Raw genomic sequence first — 22,164 nt, forward strand, 5'->3', positions numbered from 1 at the left:
GAGCCTGTAGATGAAGATGCTGCAGGCGGCCAGGAGAGAAGAGTCCGGTTGGATCCAAGGGTGGATCAAAGCTGTAGAGTACCTGAAAGCAGAGGGGACAGAGTTCAGGTCACTAGCCAGTGACCAGCGAGGAACCAGGAAGGAACCAAGCGATGTCGGGTTGCAATCAGGTAATATTGCGGTGTTTGTCTCCGCTGCCACGTGGACCAGGAAGGATCGAGGATGACAAGCTGGTAAACACAAGCTGTCCCACGAAGGCTCTTGCTGTCGGCGGTGTTGGTACTCGATTCGGAGTCACCAAGCCTTGGCAATGGCAACCCATGCAGGATTCGAAGATGTCTTCTTGATCAAACCGGGAAGGTCAGATCGATGGCTCCTTTTCAGGGGAGCTGGGGCCAGTCTGGAGCAACCAGACCAGCAGGGTAGTTTTGATGTTTCGTGGTCGCAGAGGCCACTAGCCAACGGGAAAGCGACCAGAAAACGCGTCAAGCAGGAAAATGCAAAAGGGCCCCACGCAGCACTCAGCGAGTGTGGAGAGGTGATCTTTGGTGCAAGAGCTGCTCGGGGCTAGGGCTTCTCAAACCCCAATGCACAGCTTCGAGGGAACCTCAGGAGCTGCACGGGAAGCACTTTGTCGACTTTTCAAGATGGCCAGTCCCACGTCTCACGTCGCCTGCCCGGGTCTAAGCTTTGCTAGGACTGTGGATCGGGCTGTTGGAAGTCTGGGAGTCCAGGTCTTGCTGGTCTTTGTCATTCGAGCTCCGGCAGGAGCAACGACAAAGAAAGTCTTCTCGCGCAGATGGTGCCTGTTTGCACAGGGTGGCCACTCCTTGACCACAAGGGAGATTGTTCAGTCTTCTACATTGAGTAGGATGTCGTAGGGTCCAGATGTACATTTCAAAATTTCAGTCAGGATGATCTAAATTGCATTGGCACAGCTCCTACCTTCAATATCCTGGAACAGCTAACGGAGTTGGTCCCGACAGCTGCAGACAGGCTCAGGTTATGCTAGAGCACCATCTCACATAAAACCAAGCACTCTGACTCCAGGATTGATAAGGCCTGCCATAGGAGTGACTTATAGGTGTATATGTGTCCAGATATAGGTTTAGATATAGGTATACTATATCTAAGCAAGGGGTGATTACACGACCTTGCCCCAGCTGAGTGATCAGCCAGTTGTGCCAGTTTGGGTAGCCAGCCAGGGTGTTACATCTTGCTTATGTCTCGCATTTCCCTTGCTTGGATTTCCCATTGCCTAGCCACAGTATCTTGTAGAATGTTTGATGACACCTTAGAATGTTTGGTACCTGACTGATCTGTGGAGAGGCAGTTGATGGCAAGCAGACTGAGCGACAGAAGAACTGCTCCTGGTGGGGTTTTATTATTACATCTATAGATCATTTTATTGTTAACTTAACTTGGACTAATCTACAATAAATCATACCTATTTATACTTACTGGATTTAAGGACTTTATTTGTTACAAATTGGCGACGAGGGTGGGATTTTCAAGTGTTTCAAACCCGTTTACTGCTCTAAGGCCCTGTGCACATTTTGGCACATTTCTTTCTTTTCAATTTTTATTGCGATTTTTAAACAAGAACAACAACGACTTACGTGAGCAATGGCTCGAACGCTCACAACGGTTTCTGAGCGTGGTCGTCTCCTTGACAACGCTGAGCATTTTCGTCTTCTCTCCGTCCATGGAGCCGCTGATGTCATCAAGGTTGCGTGCGCAAAGAGACGTACGCGACGCAACGTAGCGTTATGGTGTCATCGGCAACTTTATTTTATTTCAGTCATGGCTGTTTCCAGTAAAGCGGTAATCCGCGTTTATTTTGGCAGGAGGACTTCGCTGTTTCTGACTCTCTGTCTCGTGGCAGAACGAAGTCCTGGGTGAGTTTAATTAACACTGTACATTTACTTGTGGTACTCTGGCCAATCTTTTAAACCGCTAATATGTAATTGTATGAAGGACAATGGACAACTCACACGCATGAATTTCCGTCAGCTTGGGGAAGCTTTCAATTGAAGTCATGAACTTTTGTCATTAACGAAGAAAGCAACGGGTAATCTGTATTTTAGTGAAGTACATGTGTACTGTTGAATTCTTCTCGCCTGGATTCACCGAAATGACATTTGTGGTTTTCTCTGCTGGAAAGTGCCATTTTGGTACTCTGTTTCATTAACCACAATCTGCGTTGACAAGAACTTGATGTCATTATCTACAGTCTAATTCACAGGGATACTTTGCTGTCATTTCAACATTCAGAGTACGGTGACTACTTTTGTTGTTTTAATTCATTATTTTTGGAAAATATTCTATATGCTTTACTATTCATATTTATCAACTTGTCTATTCTATTGTTAATAACATTATTCACAGTAGTGGTGATGTCTATGTTTACTTTTACGTTTCTCTATTTTTTTTGTATGCATGGTGTTGTGTTGGTTTACTTATATTGGATTGAGCCACTTACGTGCTCAACTTTTGTTGGGGCGCTCAATTCGTGTTGGTTTATTTTTATTGGATTGAGCCACTTATGTGTTCAACTTTTGTTGGGGCGCTCAATTCGTGTTGGTTTACTTTATTTGCTTTGAGCCACTTGTATGCTCAACTTTTGTTGAGGTGCTCAATTTGTTTATTTCTCATGATACTTGCTAAAGTGTTGATATTGTTATACTTGTTTGAACCACGGTTGTGCTCAAATAGTTTTTGAGGTGTTCATTTCTATTTTAATTTTCTTATGATTAAGTTTCCTGTATTTGGACATTTTGAATGTGTACTTTTGAGGGAGCCACTTCGGTGCTCATTTTGAGGCGCTCACTTTCTTGATATGAACTCTGAGGAGTTCAATTGTTTAATGTTGTGAAGAGCCGTAGGTTGCTCAATTTTCTTGATATGTACTCTGAGGAGTTCAATGGTTTAATGTTGTGAAGAGCCGTAGGTTGCTCAATTTTCTTGATATGTACTCTGAGGAGTTCAATTGTTTAATGTTGTGAAGAGCCGCAAGTTACTCTATTTGGCTGATATGAACCACGCAAGTGCTCTAATGTTTTAGAGGAGTTCATATTGTATTTATTTTTGATATGGAAGTTGTGGGAGCTGTGTACCCCAATTTATTTTTATAAGTTTAGGGACCTGTGTGTCCAAGTTGTGGATTATAGGAACATCTGTTTAATTTTTCCCCAGGGAGGGGGATGGGGTCATTATATTTGAGATGTAATTGTTATCCTATTGCAATTGTGATCATATTTGGAAAATGCAATTGTTATCTTATTGCAATTGTGATCAGATTTGAAAAAATGCAATTGTTATTATATTTCAACTGTCATACATTTAAGAATGCAATGTAATGTGTTCCTTTCATATAGCGTTGTTTTTTTTTTATTTGTATATATATTTTCTTAACTTCAGTTTGTTGTTTTCTAAGGAAGGGGGATGTGTTACATCTTGCTTATGTCTCGCATTTCCCTTGCTTGGATTTCCCCATTGCCTAGCCACTGTATCTTGTAGAATGTTTGATGACACCTTAGAATGTTTGGTACCTGACTGATCTGTGGAGAGGCAGTTGATGGCAGGCAGGCTGAGCGACAGAAGAACTGCTCCTGGTGGAGTTTTATTATTACATCTATAGATCATTTTATTGTTAACTTAACTTGGACTAATCTACAATAAATCATACCTATTTATACTTACTGGATTTAAGGACTTTATTTGTTACACAGGGGTGGCAAAAGATATGCTGCAGCCCCTGGTAGGCCTTGGATACACCGATGCCCTGGGTACCTATAGTACACTGTACAGGGGCTGATAAGGTGACCCAATATCCAATTGGATATGTACCTAAAGTACATGGATGTGAATTGAGAGAGAGAACAGCAGGCTGTGGGTCTGATTTGCAGGCCCACAGCCACATTAAGTCAAAAACCAGTGAAGCAAAAAGCAAAAATTGGGGTGACCATAGGAAAGCAGACCCTACTCTCCTACATACCCCCCCCCCCCCCCAAACGCAGGGACATTAAACTTAACCTTGACCAGATAAGTCTTCATGCTCTAAGTGGAAATACCTGGAGAGACCATCTGCATTACCATGGTCAGTCCCTGGTCTGTGTTCCACTGTAAAGTCCATCCCCTGTAGGGAAATGGACCACCTGAGGAGTTTGGGATTTTCACCCTTCATCTGATTTTGCCACAAGAGGGGCTTATGATCTGTCTGAATTCTGAAGTGAGTGCCAAACAAGTATGGTCTCAACTTCTTCAGGGCCCAAACCACAGCAAAGGCCTCCTTCTCAATGGCTGACCAACGTTTCTCTCTAGGGGTCAGCCTTCTGCTAATGAAAGCAAGGGGCTGGTCTTAAGTTGTGAAAGCACAGCCCCCACCCCCAACTCAGAAGCATCTGTTTGGACAATGAACTCTTTGGAGTAGTCAGGACTCTTTAGGATAGGTGCAGAGCACATGGCCTTCTTCAGGTCATCAAATGCTTTTTGACAGCTAACTGTCCACTGAACCTTCTTTGGCATCTTCTTGGATGTCAGATCATTTAATGGTGTCACAATGGCCCATAGTTCTTTACAAATTTCCTGTAATACCCAGTCAGGCCCAAGAAAGCTCTGACCTGTGTCTGGGTGGTTGGAGGAGCCCAGTCCTGTATGGTCTGGATCTTACTCTCCAGTGGTTGAACCTGACCCCCACCTACCAGGTGGCCCAGGTACACAACCTTGCTCTGCCCTATCTGGCACTTGGTAGCCTTTATAGTCAGGCCTGCCTTTTGCAGGGTCTCCAGAACTTTCTTCAGGTGGATCAGGTGATCCTTCCAGGTGGAGCTGAAGACAGCAATATCATCTAGATATTCTGCACAAAAGTCATCCAACCCAGTAAGGACTTGATTCACCAACCTTTGGAAAGTGGCAGGTGCATTCTTCAAACCAAAGGGCATTACCACAAACTGATAATGTCCACTGGGGGTTGAGAATACTGTTTTGGCCATTTGACTCCTCAGCTAACCTGATTTGCCAATAGCCAGCTGTCAGATCAAATGTGTTCAGAAACTTGGCAGAAGCCAATTTATCTATGAGCTCATCTGCCCTTGGAATAGGATGAGCACCTGTCCTAGTGACAGCATTGAGGCCTCTATAGTCCACACAGAACCTAATTTCTCTCTTTCCGTCTTTGGTATGAGGTTTTGGCACAAGGACTACTGGGCTGGCCCATGGGGATCTCTGATGGCTCAATTACTCCAAGTTCAAGCATCTTCTGCACCTCAGCTTTTATACAATCCCTGACATGGTCAGGTTGCCTGTAGATTTTACTCTTCACAGGCAGACTGTCACCAGTGTCCACCTCATGGGTGTACCAGTTAGTTTGCCTGGGTGTTAGTGAAAACATGTGTCTGAAAGACTGTAGAACTTGTCTGCAGTCCTGTTGCTGCTGGTCAGTGAGGCTGCCATCTAAGGCTACACCATCAACTGAACCATCATCAGGGTTAAGGGATAACAAGTCTGGGAGAGGGTCACTCTCTTCCTCTTGCTCCCCATCTGTAGCCATGAGCAAACCCATGTCTTCCCTGTCAACAAATGTTTTCAATCTGTTTACATGGAGCACCCTGTGGGGGCTCCTAGGGGTGCCAAGGTCCACCAAGTAGGTGACCTCTCCCTTTTTCTCAATGATGGTGTGGGGTCCAGACCATTTGTCTTGGAGAGCTGCTGGGGCCACTGGCTCCAACACCCACACCTTCTGTCCTGGCTGGTACTCAGCCAGCACAGCCTTTATGTCATGCCAAGCGTTTTGGAGTTCTTGGCTAGCCTCAAGGTTTTTGGATGCTTTCTCCATGTATTCAGCCATCCTGGAGCGGACACCAAGTACATAGTCCACTATGTCAAGTTTAGGCGTTTTGAGAGGTAACTCCCATCCTTCCTTCACAAGACACAAGGGACCCCTTACAGGATGTCCAAACAAAATCTCAAAAGGGCTGTAGCCAACCCCCTTTTGTGGGACCTCTCTGTAAGCAAAGAGAAGGCAGGGTAAAAGGATGTCCCATCTTCGCCTGAGCTTTTCAGGTAACCCTTTTATCATCCCTTTTAGGGTCTTGTTGAATCTTTCAACAAGCCCATTGCACGGTGGATGGTAGGGTGTAGTGAATTTGTAGTTAACACCACACTCCTTCCACATTGCTTTTAGATATCCAGACATGAAGTTGGTACCTCTGTCTGAAAGAACCTCCTTTGGAAAGCCCACTCTGGAGAATACTCCAAGTAGGGCCCTTGCCACAACAGGAGCTGTTGTGGTCCTCAAGGGAATTGCCTCTGGATACCTGGTGGCATGATCCACTACCACCAGTAGAAATCTGTACCCAGATGCTGTTTGGGGGTCCATTGGTCCAACAATGTCTATCCCCACTCTTTCAAAGGGTACCCCCACCACAGGTAGTGATATGAGGGGGGCCTTTGTGGTACCACCTGATTTGCCACTGGCTTGGCAGGTGACACAGGAGCGACAAAACTCCTTGGTATCTTCTGACATGTGAGGCCAGTGAAAGTGAGGGACAAGTCTGTCCCAAGTCTTGTTCTGGCCTAAGTGTCCTGCTAAAGGAATATCATGACCTGGTCACAGCAAGGACATGTGCTGAAATACCTAGCATCTCTGCATGAGTCCTGTACTCCACTTCTGACCACATTGAATCCTCTAGATCATCGCCCAAAAGACAGCCAACTGGGAGGTCTGCACTTACCACAACTCTCTTGAGGCCATTTACCCCTCCCCAGGAGAAGTTAACAACTGCCACACTATGGGGAGTAGTGACATTGCTAGCATTGGTCACCAGGTAATTATCACCCAGTATAAATTGGTCAGGGTCCACAAAGTTAGGTGTCACCATTGTGACCCTGGCACATGTGTCCCTGTAGGCCTGAGCCACTTTACCATTAATCAAAGGCGTCTGCCTGTACTTGCCCAGAGTACTGGGACTCATAGTAAAGGACATATCAATGTCCCCCTCACAGATCAAGACTGCCTGAGTAGGAACTCTGACTAGGCCAGGCTCCATCTCAGTACCCATGGTTAAACCCACTATAGGTTTAGTTTGGGGACCACCACTGCTGACTGTACTAGGGGGTGCAGTTGCCTTAGGGACTGCAGTGGCAGGGGCTCCACCTTTCTTAGTGCACTCACTAAACCAGTGAGAAACTGACTTACAGTAATTACACCAAGGTTTCTTTGGGCCATCATTCTTCTTCTTTTTTCCATTTTGGGACCCCCCCCTCCTTAGTATTATTTTGGAGGCCTGAAGAAAACTTCTGGTCTTTTTGTTTCTGATCTCCACCCTTCTGGTCCGCCTTCTTTTGATCACCACCTTGGTTCTAAGGCTTCTGCTTAACCCTGGTTCTGACCCATTTGTCTGCCTTCTTTCCCAATTCTTGGGGAGAGGTCAGATCTGAGTCAATCAGGTGCTGATGCAACAACTGGTTCTGGCAAATATTAAGGATCTGCTCTCTCATTATTAGATTGTACAATCCTGTATAGTCTGAAACTTTACTTCCCAGCAACCAACCTTCCAGAGCCTTAGTGGCACAATCAACAAAGTCAGTCCAGTCCTGAGTCTGAGTCTTTTGGGTATCTCTGAACAACATCCTGTATTGCTCAGTGGTTAGGCCAAACTCTTCAATCAGAGCACTCTTCAGGACAGAGTAGTTTTTAGCCTCCTCAGGTCTAACAGTGAGGAGCTTATCTCTCCCTTTTTCTGAAAAGGAGAGCCGCAAGATTGCAGCCTACTGGTCCAGAGGAACCTGCTGTACCATGCAGGCTCTCTCAAGAGCAATTATCCATTTGTGGATGTCATCCCCATCTCTGTAGAGGGGCACGATCTTACTCAGGTGTCTACTGTCATAGGACCTGTCTTTATCCTTGGGGATAATGTTACTGCCACCAGTGGAATCTAATCTACTTAACTTTTGCTCCCTTGCCAAAGCAGGTTTAGCTTGAGCCAGGGCTATCTCTTCCTTCTCTATCTGGAGTTGGACAGCTCTCATCCTAGCCTCATGTTCCTTTCTCTGGGGGGATAAGTCATTCCCCTTTGATATCCCCTAGAGGCATTAGACTGGTTAGATTCCCTGGAAGGAGATCTAACCCTTCTATTGCCAGGGTTAAGTCTACAATTGGGCCTGGAAAGGTAGACACCTTCTCCATTCCCATGTAGGCTTAAGTTGGCCTGGTTCAGTATTCTAACTTGTACTTGGCCATCCCCGCCCCCTGATCATCTGACTCATTTCCATCCTCATCCTCATCTACCTATTCAGGATCAACTTCTGTGACATCAGTATCATCAGGTGGGTTTCCCTCTCCTATCTTATTTGAAGGACCTGAAGCAGATGCCTTCTCAAGATCAGCTTTCTCTAGGATTGCTATGAGGATAGGGATGGTGGGGGTGTGACCCCTTTTCAGCCCCCTTGAAGTGCATAGGGCACTAAAGTCCTTGTGGCTGAGTTTTTCATAACTGGATGGTGCTTTGTGAGAGTCACCCACAGGTAGAGGACTGGAGGGTTCACCTGTGCCAGGCATGACTAGTGAGGGGTAAGTGGTGCACTTACCTACACTATTTGTTTTCCTACTGGAACCTCTCTAGAGGTTGTAGTCAGGGTGTGCTAAGCCCTTTAGTCTACAACCACTAAGTTCAGTTGAACTTAAGTATGCTAAGCTTTGTTTATATGTACCTATGTACTTGATGTGATCTTTCAAATGATATTGTCCAAGATTACAATTGGTAAAACAACATGATGACCACTAATTCTAGTGAGTACCAGTCCAAACGACCCTTATGGTGATTGGTTGTAAGTCAACCTTATAGACCAGCTATCCTAATAGTAGCATGGACAAAGCAGTCTTAGGCTAAACTCAAGAGGGCATATGAAGCCAGCTGTTTTACCATATGCAATCCTTTTTAATACCAAATGAAAGGACACCACACAAGTTATATATTATAAAATATATGTATTTATTTCTAGAATAATCCCCTTAACTCTTTATGAGCACAGGAGCACAAGCGTTAAACAAAGAACACAGTATAACATACAATAAGCTGCACAATTATGGATAGGCCGGGTGGCCACTCAAACCATATATTAAGAAAGTGGTATAAGTACCACGTCACGAACAATAAACAGGCCTAGGGCCTTGGGAATCGCTGGGCCTACACTGGACTAATGAAGGTTAGGTCAGGAGAGGCTCACAGGATACGGGTGCAGAGTCTATAGGCAACCGCGTTTACGATACAGGTCAATGGTGCGTAAAAATCAGAAAGTTATAGGTTTCGGAGACTTCCGACTGGACTAGAACTTATCCACTTTAAACTAGGACACTAGAGGTGTAATTCCCTATGGAAGCACCGGAGTTAGCTCGTTACCTCACCCACAGGAAGCGGGTGCATAGCTGCCAAAGTGTGTCGGGTTTCGTAGTGGAGTTCTATGGAGCCTGTAAATGAAGATGTTGCAGGCGGCCAGGAGAGAAAAGTCCAGTTGGATCCAAGGGTGGATCGAAGATGTAGAGTACCTGAAAGCTGAGGGGACAGAGTTCAGGTCACTAGCCAGTGACCAGCGAGGAACCAGGAAGGAACCATGCGATGTCGGGTTGCAATCAGGTGATATCAGGTGTTTGTCTCCGCTGCCACGTAGACCAGGAAGGATCGAGGATGACCAGCTGGTGAACACGAGTTGTACCACGAAGGCTCTTGCTGTCGGCGGTGTCGGTACTCGATTTGGAGTCACCAAGCCTTGGCAAAGGCAACCCACTCAGGATTCGAAGATGTCTTCTTGATCGGACCGGGAAGGTCAGATCGATGGCTCCTTTTCAGGGGAGCTGGGGCCAGTCTGGAGCAACTAGACCAGCAGTATAGTTTCAATGTTTTGTCGTCACAGAGGCCACTAGCCAACGGGCAAGCGACCGGACAATGCGTCAAGCAGGAAAATGCAAAAGGGCCCAACGCAGCACTCAGCGAGTGTGGAGAGGAGATCTTTGGTGCAAAAGCTGCTCGGGGCTGGGGCTTCTCAAACCCCAATGCACAGCTTTGAGGGGACGTCAGGAGCTGCACGGGAAGCACTTCGTTGACTTTTCAAGAGGGCCGGTCCCACGTCTCACGTTGCCTCCACAGGTCTAAGCTTTGCTAGGACTGTGGATCGGGCTGTTGCAAGTCTGGGAGTCCAGGTCTTGTCAGTCTCTGTTGTTTGAGCTCCGGCGGGAGCAACGGCAAAGAAAGTCTCATCGCGCTGATGGTGCCTGTTTGCATAGGGTGGCCACTCCTTGACCACAAGGGAGATTCTTCAGTCTTCTAAGTTGAGTAGGATGTCGAAGGGTCCAGATGTATGTTTCAAAGTTTCAGTCAGGATGATCTAAATTGCATTGGCACAGCTCCTACCTTTATTCCAAATCAAGGGGCTGGATCACATGCTAGGTCCCTCCTATGGGTGGAACCGGGGAAGGGGGTGGTTACACCCCTTCCCCTTTGTCCAGTTTCGCGCCAGAGCTGGGGCTGCAGTGATCCAGCACTGGTTTGAACTGGGCTATGCATGGGACGCCTTGTGCGCCAAAGGCAGTGTCTAGTTTCATTCAACCCTCCCTGCTACAATCCACTATCTCCTGTCTGGGGTGGTGTAACACCTCCCTGTGACAGGATACCATTTGTCCAGGCCTCCCCTGCCGGAGTTTCGGTCAGCAGCAGGAGGCCAGACTTGTGTCTGTGGCAGCAGCATCCATTTTGTGATGCTGGGGCTCTGGTTAGATTTAACTGCGTTTAAGCAGAGTAACATGTCTTCTCCCTCTAGAAGGGTGGAATGCTACCTCTTCGCCAGGACTGGCGAGGGGGTAGTATTCCAAAGCGTATGACACCTTACACAACATGTTTTGATAAAGCCAAACCAAAGTTAGCAAGTAACTGCGAGGATTATAATGCACTTAAGAGTATATGGTATGGCAATATCCCGGAACAGCTAAGGGAGTTGGTCCCGACAGCTGCAGACAGGCTCAGCTCATGCTAGAGCACCATCTCACATAAAACCAAGCACTCTGCCTCCAGGATTGATAAGGCCTGCCATAGGAGTGACTTATAGGTGTATATGTGTCCAGATATAGGTTTAGATATAGGTATACCATATCTAAGGGGTGATTACACAACCTTGCCCCAGCTGAGTGATCAGCCAGTTGTGTCAGTTTGGATAGCCAGCCAGGGGTGGCAAAAGATATGCTGCAGCCCCTGGTAGGCCTTGGATACACCTATGCCCCATGTACCTATAGTACACTGTACAGGGGCTGATAAGGTGACCCAATATCCAATTGGGTATGTACCTAAAGTACATGGATGTGAATTTAGAGAGAGAACAGCAGGCTGTGGGTCTGATTAGCAGGCCCACAGCCACATTAAGTCGAAAACCAGTGAAGCAAAAAGCAAAAATTGGGGTGACCATAGGAAAGCAGAACCTACTCTCCACATTCCACTTGCCATTTGAGTACACAAAAAGAGGAGAGAGATGTTCATAAAGAAGCAGAGAAGTGCAGAAACAAAACAAGAGAGCTGCAACAAGAGCAGAAAACATGCTAAAAGAGGCAAGAGAAGTGCAGAAAGAGGCAAGAGAAATGCAGAAAGAGGCAAGATAGAAGCGGAAAGAGGCAAGAAAGGTGCAGGAAGAGGGGTACAGAAAGAGGCAAGAGGGGTGCAGAAAGAAGCAAGTGAAGAGCAGAAAGAAGTAAGAGAAGTGCAGAAAGGAGTAAAAGATGTACAGAAAGAGGCAAGAGGGCTACAGAAAGAAGCAAGAGACATGCAGAAAGAGGCAAGAGAGGTGCAGAAAGAGGCAAGAGATGTGCAGAAAGAAGCAAGAGTTGCAGAAAGAAGCTAGAGATGTGCAGAAAAAGTAAGAGAAGTGCAGAAATAGGCAAGTGAGGTACAAAAAGTGGCAGGAGAGGAGCACAAAGAGGCAAGAGAGGTACAGAAAGAGGCAAGTGAGGGTCATAAACAGGCAAGATAACTGCAGAAAGAGGCAAGAAAGTTGCAGAAACAGGGAACAGGGGTGCAGACAGTCGTAAGAGAAGTGCTAAAAGAGGCAAGAGGGGTACAGAAAGAGGGAAGAGAGGCTGATGGTTTGAGAGACGCAGAAACGACGACTCGCGGAATCGAAGAGCAGAGCAGTAGCAATAGCGGTGGGGGTAGTGTAGAGTGCTGTGCTGCTGCTCCAGGACCCCGGATCTAGGCCCCCAGGGTGTCTCATCCTCACCACTCGTTGTCCTGCTCTCTTGCCGCTCACTTTCCTCTCACTTTCCCAAGTGCCCAGAGGGGGGCCAACCAGGACGGGGTGAAAGAGAGATAAGGAGCAGAAGCTGCTTGCCCCCCGCAGCAGCAGGAGGGACCGCCAAATGCTCGCTCCCTGCCACCTTCTCTCTCTCCGACTCCATCACCGAGGGCAAAGTGCAGGCGTTGCAGGCATTGCGATTGGCCACAGGCATGGGAGTGTGTTGGTGAGCACGGCAGTGTTTCAACAACAAGGACGCCACGAGACAGCAACAGCCCCAGCTACAACGAACTAAGAGCGGTAAGGCGCAAGTGGTATAGACGGTGGCAGGGAGAGAGGGCTGTGAGCGCGGCTGCAACTAGCAAGCAGCGGCAGAGTTTGAGCCCAGGCGTGGTGGCAGAAGCGGCCCTGCCAGTTTGGGTGCAGTTTGCTGCCCCGTTGAGAGTGCCCTGCTCAATAGCATTTCCCTCCCACTGTCACGACACACCCCAGTGCACCCCAAGTCCACTAATACCTCTCCCAGCAAAAGCGTGACAATTTAGCACCCAACGTCAGAGAGTGCCACAGGCTCATGATTGACATTTTGTTAGAATCAGTATGGGTAAAATACCCTCTACCCTCCTCTGCAGCCCAGGTGCTCACGCTCTGGTGCATCTATTGCATGCATCATAAACTTGCCGGAGGCATAACAGCAATGTAGCCATAGCAGCAAAATCTATTGTGACAAACATCACTGTAGAAAAAGACCAACCCAGGCCAGCCCTACCGGGTCATTATCAACAATGTAGGACAATGAGATCAGGCAGGACAAGAAAGCAACCACCTCAACCAACAAATCGAAATCTTAAGTCAAAACTAAAACCCCTCTCAGGTTGCTCACCAAAATCACCACGGAACCTAGGAGCGATGCTAAAATCACAAAAGTATTCAATCTTTGGATCAATTAATTAAACTAGGGAATTTACTTTTCTAAAGAACCCCACCGCAGTCATATACTCCACACCTACTAAAGTCAATATACTTCTCAAACCTCTGACGCTGTATAAACTAGTTGCTACGCAGAACGAAGACAAAAAAGACAAGGAAGTACACAAGGCAATAGTAACAACAATGAATACTGCTCCAAACAGTAGCGGGTGCAAAGAAGCTCTCCAAGGAATAGTAGGAACCGAACAGGTCATAAAACCGAACTGCTGGAGCAACAAGGTGCAAATATTTCAAGTGTAACTTCACTCGAGCACTGAAGTGCATCCTAAGAATGCAGCCTCAACAAGTATTTCAGTGACAGAAGCCATGGAACAAGAGGTTGTGAAACCAAACTGCCGGAGAAATAAGGTGCAAACCATACAAGCACAAGTTCGCCCGAGCACAGAAGCGCATCCCATGTCTAGGATGGACACAAGAATAGACAATACGATGGACACTAACTGAGACACAGAAAAGCCTAGTGGTCATTCCACCCCAAGACAACAGCCTCCGAGTCTCAATCAATACTGAACAATAAGGCCAATACTGCAGGCATTAGGAACCACCTCCAAACCCCCTGAACAACTTTGTAACTCGCCAACTCCCTGATCAGAAATGCAACAAACCACATAGGAAATATTAAGTTTGTGGGAGTGGGTAAAAGCTGTGACAACAAACTCAATAAATAATAATACCACAAAAATAAACAACATTTAGCACAGTAATGAAGAGCAGAAACTAGACAAAGCAAGTAAGTCCCTGTTCTCAATGGCTAAAAAAGACCACCGCAGCACAAGAAATGTGTCAAATTGATAAGAGCCCAACAGCGGTTCAATCAAGGAAAAAGAAGACATCTCGATTTATAGACCAACAGCAAACAATAATAGAAATATCAATAATAGAAATATTCACCTGAGCAGTCAAGTAATGAGACCTCTCACTCAGCAAACAATGTCAATAAGAAAAACAAAGTCACCAGGGATCAGCGATCCTACACGGAAAAAACAGGACACAAAAATAGAAAGCACAACTCATTTGGCTGCAGAGTAGAACGTAACTAGCAGGGGTTTCCCAATATTACTAATCACTCAATGGAGCGTAACCAGGAACCTGAAAAAAACGAAGTTTTTTCAAATCTGCACACTTCTTTAGTAAAAGCATTACAAACCTCAATTAGCGCCCTTAATGTGCAGTCAGATCAATCTAATGAATGTCAAAGCAGATTACATCTCCGGTAAAACACCAAAATTGACTCAATGATAGGGCAATATCTACTAATAAAAACAAAACACCTACACCGGCTCAAGCACTCAACTGTGCATGTTGCCCAATACTGGAAAAACGAAGTGAACTACCAGCCATGCTAACAAGCATCCTTCGAGAGTGCAAGTAAGCAGTCAGGCCACCCTCCAGCATCACAAAGTGCAGCCTAGAAAGAGTCACAGAGTGGGGGAAGTGCTCTATAACTCCCCGCCCCGTCAAACACCCAACAGAAAATCGTTACAGCAACCAGAATAAGGACCAACGCTATGGATAAAAGTGACGAAGTTACTCCATTACTACCTGCCACTCAGAATGATGCCTGCTGAACTCAAGTGGACCAACGAACAACATCCTGGGTCGACCAAATAAACACCCACCCTCCCCTCTAACGAAAAGACAGAAGAAACGCACCAGGAAAGCTAGAACGCACCTCCAAAATAACAAAGTGCCAAATCAACAGGTAAATTATATCTACCCACTCATCAACTTTAAAGAGGCAAAGTCCGGTCACTGGCAACTACCAAGCAGAAGCAAGATCTTAAAGAGGAAGGTGAAGCGAGTTGCAAAGATCAACTGGGGTCACCTCAAACTGTCAGACTCACTGTGAAGTGAATCGCCAGGGCTAAATAGCACAGTGACGGCCAGTCGGAGCCCCGTGAGTAGTGGTCTTTTGTTAAACACAACTCAAATAGAAGAAAATAAGTCCAGATCGAGCAGAGCTCAAAATCGCAAAAGAACCACAATCTTCCAGCCTATAATGACCATCAGCACAAGAGAAAATGGTTGTTCCCCTATAAATCAAGGAACTGCTACACAAACTCATACCGGAGAAAATATTCGCTACAGAGCAGACAGGGAAGTGATCTCACAGAGTGGCCAGGAACCTGATAGAGAGCAGAGAGACCAAATACAGATAAAAATAAATCGCAATGCAAAAAAATGAGCAGCAATTAACCGGAAGGGCAGTTAAGAAACCAAAGCCCTAGACCAGCATCCACATTTCATTCAAAAAGAAATGATGAGCATAAACTAAACACAAACAATAGGATCCTTTAACCTCATAACGGCTATGGAACGTCCAGCTCCAGTGCTGGATGTTCCATTGCAGCTATGAGGTTCGAACGTTCAATGGCCGACGGCAGCACTCCTGGGGTAGTGGTGCCGTCGGCCGCCCAACGTTCGAAGCACTTAAGAGGTTAAACACCACACTACTCTTCACAAATACCACAAGAATATTTAACCGCATCGATGCGGCGGCTTTTCCCGCTGTGTGCGGCATTTTTTAAATTACCGCGTTACATGATGAGCTCAGCTCGTCATCAGCACACGGCTGGTAAGCCTGATGACGAGCTGAGCTCGTCATCAGCATCGAAGTGGTTAAATAGAGGTAACGAATGTTCCCTCTAATTTCTTTCCTCAGTGTGCGGCAGTGTAAGAGCGCTGTGCACTGCTGACAAGTCTATGTGCACCAAGGCAATGATCATACATGGGAGTGTTGTACTCAGTTATATAAATCTGTGGCTATCACCACTCCAAACTTTTATTGCAAAAACAGCAAAAACAGGGGCATTTCACATATACAGCTACCTTTAATAGGAACTTGTGACAGTTGTGCAATGTAGATACATGCAGATCTGACATGAATAGTTTACGCTAGGGGCACCTACACCCCAGGTTTAAAAAAGGACAGGACTCAGAAGGTTGTGGCATTATTGTATTTTACTGAAGTTAAAGTAGTTTCCTGGTGACATTAATCTGGAACGGTGATGTGGAATTCGCGCAATGCCTGTCAATGGGTCCAAATGTTGTTCAAATTACTGTGTATCACATTCTTAGTCCCTCTGCAGAGCGCACAAAGCAATGGTACTATTGTAACTGTGAATATATGCAAAAGTGTGTGATGGAGATACAAAACACCTTAATGAGCTAAAGACAATGAATATGTATTTCTTACAGGTAAGGGGATGATTGCACTACAGGTTTAACAAACCCCAGAGGCACAGTAGCAGTTACACTTCTGTTTGCCATGCCCCTTTTAGAGACTCTCTATTGTATCCATCCCAATTAAAGCAATGGGGACATGTATGACTTCTCCTTTCGCTGGCAGCACACTTGAGACATCATAAAATAGCTGACACTGTGTGCCATGGAAGGGGAGGGAACACAAATTAACTACTGGCTGCATCCCACAGCAAAGTGGTGAGTAAGAAGAGGTTTGCAGGCCAACAGATTAACAGGGAGAGCTGAACCAAGTGCCGGCTCTGGCTCTAACATCCCATTCACAAGCTGAGTTCTGAAAATATTTGACATCTAAATATTGCAACAAACATCACGTTAGAATATGATACGTTTTCTTTGAGATAGCGTATATTTTTAACACACAGGACTGTCTCAACATGGCATATCAGTTTATTTCAAAAGCATTTATTAAAAGTGGGATTTTTTATAACATGAACTGAGAAACACCCCTGCCCGTTCCTGATGACAATGCTTTAAATGAACAAAGAGGCACATCAGTTGTCGTGCAAGCAAAATACATGACCTAGATTTTTATTATAAATGGAGTAACTTTATAAGCCAATTAATCAAGCACAAGAGAAGTTTTTTGTGCAGCGTACATCCTTAACTCAAGTATTTGAAGATGCTCTCATATGGTTTTTTTTCAACTGTTTATTGGGGTTTTCTTATAAGTGATAACGAACGAAAGGGATGCTCAGTAAAATAATGTATTTGCCTAGGCTCACACAATTTGGCCAAGAAGGGATTTTCAAGTTTCACACCATGCAATTCAGCCTTTAGAAATGTATTTATGTACTCCATCAAAGGTTAATGCTAGCTGCTTACTTAAACAATGTGAATACATTTTGGTAACGGACAGAATCCTCATTTCAATTTGTGCTATTTTATACAGCCCAAACGTTGGGCAGTTTTATCCTGCGCATTACAAAACACTCCATATATTAGGTTTTCTCAGTGTCATTGTCAAAAATACATCAGTTTCTGAAATCTGCAGCTGGTAAATCCTGACAGGACCCCCACCCCCCACTAATAGAGCAAGCAGCGTGTTGAACAGCTGACTGTTCAGAATTTTCTCCTCTGTGGCCAAACACGTGCAGCCAAGAGAAAAACTCTGCCTTTCACACGCATTCTGCACCTCCACCCGACCTTGTAAACTCGCTGCAAAACCACTTCAGCATCAAGAAACTGACCTTTTTTCCCGTCTGCTCACAAATGGTCACTTCGTCTCACAAGGAGAACTGAAGTGCGCGCTTTGTGAAAGTATGTGCGCGCTGAGGGTATGCAGTTTGAGCGCGCGCGCACCCGCGCAGGCTACAGGGAACAATGTGCAAATATGTTACCTCAGGTAACATATTGCGCCTAATGGCAGCTATTCCAAATCTAAAGCATCTATCTTCTACGGACTTGTTGGAAATAGAGTTCATCGGCTCGGCAAATAATAATGGAATGGAAAAAACTTTTGCAATTTGGAAGCCGGATGCAATGGTCTCAGCCATCTTAAAAGCGGCCTCGAACTTCGAAGATTAGGGTATATCTCTTACTATTCCCATGAAACAACGTTATCCTCTACCCCTTCTATCCTCAAACTACCCCATAAGCAATAATCCAAGCACGAGCCCAGTCTTCTCTGTATTATGAGGCGCAAAAGGCAAAGATGGTAGCAGTTCGCAATTGCAAAAATCATAAAATATAACATACCATGGACCCCGGAGACAAAGAGTTTGACACAGAATGACGCAAAATATACCATGGATCGTCCCAACTAAACTCTGTTGTGGAACATAGCAGGTGCAAAGAGATTCTTGCAGGATAATGGGTCCCTGAGAGTTTGGATGATTAGGAAATTGTTGCCCTCCAAGAAACCTGGCTAACACCTCAAGTGGAGGTCCCTGGGCACATCCTCCATTATGTAAATGCCACACAAATGCAGCAGTATGGCAGACCTAAGGGCGGCCTCGCTGTTTACATTTCTACAGCACTAAACATTTCTTCTGTCCAGTTGCAACCCACCACAGAGGGTATGCAAATAATAAAAATGGAGTTGGGATCTCAGCACGCGGTAAGCACCATTATTTTCATCAACCTTTATGCACACCTGAAACAAAAGAGCAAAAAAGAACTATTTTAAAAACGTATTGCAACTATTGCAGAACTCCCGGTTTGCGCATCCGACCTGGGAAATATTCCTAGCTGGAGATTTTAACTCAAACTAATGCACACACTAGAAGAAGACGAGAACATCACTGCATCAAATGCAATCTGGGCTGTACAAAAGCAATTCTATTCCATCACAAATTGGTCTGACACTGGAGGAAAACAACTAGCAAAAGATCTTGAACATCTAGGATGTGTGTACTAAATGGCAGAATGACACAGGATAGACCACCGGCCTGCACATATCATGGCCCTCATTCATGCTCGGCAATAGACTACACAATAGCAACTCTTACTGCAAATAAATACGTTTCTGATCATATACATCACTGAGAGCGATCACTCGCGTCAACATCTAGAATTAACAAAGACATTACGAAGGCACATAGAGGTACCGCCTGCGGTTGGGTCCACATCACAACAAACCTGAAGCGATTGCGATGGACAAATAACACATTACCTCACATAGCCATGAGGGCGACAGACCTGATGATAACCCTCGAGCCACAAAAAAGCTTGACGATTGACACTTGGATCAAATTCCTAGAAAATCTTTTGCAATCAGTGACACCGACAAAATTGCAAAGTAACAAGAGGATAAACCATAGCGGATCCCTAAGTCAAACAGCCAGAAGTTTAAGAAAAAAAACTAAAAAGAGCTTACAGGTATGCACGGCAACATAGTGAATCAAATCCTTTATGATACTTTAGGAGTTAAAACTGTGACTAAACAAAGCAGACCTCTCCACCATAGTCATCTTACCATTACTATAATTCCCTTAGATTCATCAGGCACACAAAGCTCTCTGCTGCTGGTGTCTTAACCCCGTAAGATACTTTTTAAAGCAGCCCTCAGAACCAATTAAGTCAGAACGGATTTACTATCAAGTTTTTTCTTGTTGCCAATTTATTTGTGGCTGGAATTTTAAAAACAAAATGTACAAGTTGGCATTCTGTTATCCCATCCCCTTTTTGATGACACGCTTTGACCCTCAATTTACGGGTTCAGCCAGTAACGTTTTTCCAATGCCAATACTTCTTCTTGTACGTTTATGCATGTTACATATCATTGAAAAGAATCTACATATTATGGGTCTGAACTGAGATTTCTCTTTAATCAGATCGGCTCAGTGCCCTAATACAAAATGCTCCTGTATATTTTTTTACAACAAAAAACATAAGCATCCAGAAAACACTACGATTTAATGCGGAGCTCCCCGTGGAACTGGTTCCAGGAAAATGTATACTTACCGGAAGTAAATGTTTCATGCAGCTGTTTGAGCACACGACATAGGTGGTTTTCATCGACACAAGCTCCTTCTGGGTCGCTATAGTACGTCTCTAGATATACTCTTGGATTAAATAGTTTTAAATATGTTTGTTTGTCCGTAAAACTTGGATTCATTTTGTCCTCGAATTGTTTACAAGGGTAATGTGGCACTCTGCGGCCGCGCCTGTTGGTTAAAAAATAAACAGTGGATGGGCGTGGCACGATTAACGTTTCCGCCTCAAACCTGTAACACTCTCAGTGCCGGTTTAGTTAACTATTGAGAAACATTGTACAGTAATGTAACAGACAGAGCGTAATCTGCAGAGTTGAGTTTTTTGGCCTGAGTTACGCTATCGTGGCAGCACAGGTTCGGATTGGTTGACAGACAGACAGTCCGCAGGGGGGGGGCAAGGAGGGGCGCTTTCCCCCCCCTGGAGCGACCCTCCTTGCCCCCCCCCTGCAGACGACCATAAAAACCATGACTTCAAGACGGGGTTCTCACTCTCTTTCCTCTACTTTCATTAATTTGCTTCCCTGTGAAATGGATCCAAAAAATAAAGACGCTTTTGCTGGGAATGTAGTATTTTTCTGACATTTTAATTCCAAAGTGCAGCATTGGGAATAAAAGGCTAACAATATGAAAAATAGATAAATAACTAAATAAAGTAAGACAGAGTGGTAGCAAACTGGCCAAACGTATTTTATTCACACTGAAACACATTAGCACCACTTTTACAGAGTTTGCCAGTGTGGCGCTATTTTTATTTTCTTGTCTTTGTTTTCCCTGGACTTGGAACTAGTGCACCAATCCTGGAGGTACCAAAATGTGTGAATTGGAAAACAAAATGTGTGCTGCGGCTCTGCGTCCAGGGATGTGGTCTTTTTACCATACTGCTTACGTTTTGTAAGGATATAAGCAATGGCCATTAAAATGGGTCCATTCAGGGCCCTGTAGTTGTGTCCTTAACTTTTCAGGCAAAAGCAATCACTGATTTCTGAATAGTGAGTGTAAAAGCATTAAGGTAACCATGTTATTCCTGCTTACATTTCCCATGGTTTGGTAAATTTTGCATTCCCTATAAGTGTTTGCTTCTTCCAGGATGTTGTTCCTTTTTTTTTTGTAGGCCGCATAGTGATCTTGTCTAGTGCGTAATTTAAATTGCGCATCCAGGTGTTTATAGCGGGCAACAATTGGGTTGTAGTTGAAAACAGTGGGAGTTTTTCTCAGTGGGGCAGTACAGTGTTCAGTGGGGGAGAGGATGTGGCACTATGGTCAGAGCTGCTGAATTTGGAACTGGGAACCAGGTTCAGCCTTAATAACCAGCCCACCAGACCACTCTCCTACGAGAGCACAATCACATGCTAGACCTTAAAAGGCTTCGCAACACCTTAGAAGTCCTGGTGTCTTCGTACCAGCAGGTGGACCCTTGCATGACACGTGTAGGTTAACCTTCAAGGCTTGTCGATCACTATCCATACTGAAGTTCACCTCCAGTCTTGCGGGCAGGCCTGTGAAGCAGCACACCCTAGAACAACAGTCACTGAGCTCACAGGACCCTTGAGAAGGGCCAGCTCTAGGGCGGTGTAACCAGTGTGACCGCACCGGGTGCTGACTTTAGGTGAAGGCATCATGTTTGCAAGTATATTATGGTTTTAAAAACGCTTGCTACCTCCTTCCTGGCTTCCAGCAATTTTTGGCAACAATAAAAATGTCATGAGGACTCTGGTGATTAATGTTCTTCCTAGAGAGAGATCAGAATTTTGTCTAGTGGAAGTTTTGACTCATTGAAAGGTAGCTCAGATGGTTAATGTACCGGCTGCAAAGAACATGCGCCATGCAGATCACAAAGTGCACATAATGTAAATAGGTCAGTGGGCTACTGCTTTTGTCAGAGATCCTTTTGTTACTTGCAGTTTATAAGTTAAAATCCTAACTTAGAACAGTGAGCTATTAACTGTTATCTAAGAGCTGCATACATACTAAGCATGAGCGAATTTTGCGGATCTCGCGTTCGCGAATTTTGCGGATTTGCGGATTCGCAATCCGCAAAATCCGCGAATTCCCGCGAATTTGCGGATTTTTTTTTTTTGTGTTCGCCCGTGTTTCTGCCAGTTCGCGAGGGTTTTGTACACTTTCGCAAATTGCGAACTTACCTGTCGGGTCGCAAGTTTCGCGAACTCTTTGTTTCTACGTGTCCAGCCTGTTTGGGACACTCTTC

The 22,164-nt window shown here is 45.2% G+C and overlaps 1 pseudogene across 1 annotated transcript in view; it reads right to left on the bottom strand.

The window, feature by feature from the left end:
* LOC147732626 (nicotinamide N-methyltransferase-like) overlaps window positions 1-20,170 on the bottom strand; it is a 170,856-nt pseudogene extending 150,686 nt beyond the window's left edge. Inside the window, exon 1 of the transcript XR_015308480.1 lies at window positions 19,927-20,170. The product of XR_015308480.1 is annotated as a nicotinamide N-methyltransferase-like (transcript). The remainder of the gene's footprint in view (window positions 1-19,926) is intronic.
* Between the last annotated feature and the right edge of the window lie 1,994 nt (window positions 20,171-22,164).

Source organism: Lissotriton vulgaris, chromosome 2_1 (genome assembly GCF_964263255.1).
Source record: "Lissotriton vulgaris chromosome 2_1, aLisVul1.2, whole genome shotgun sequence".
Classification (NCBI taxonomy): Eukaryota; Metazoa; Chordata; class Amphibia; order Caudata; family Salamandridae; genus Lissotriton; species Lissotriton vulgaris.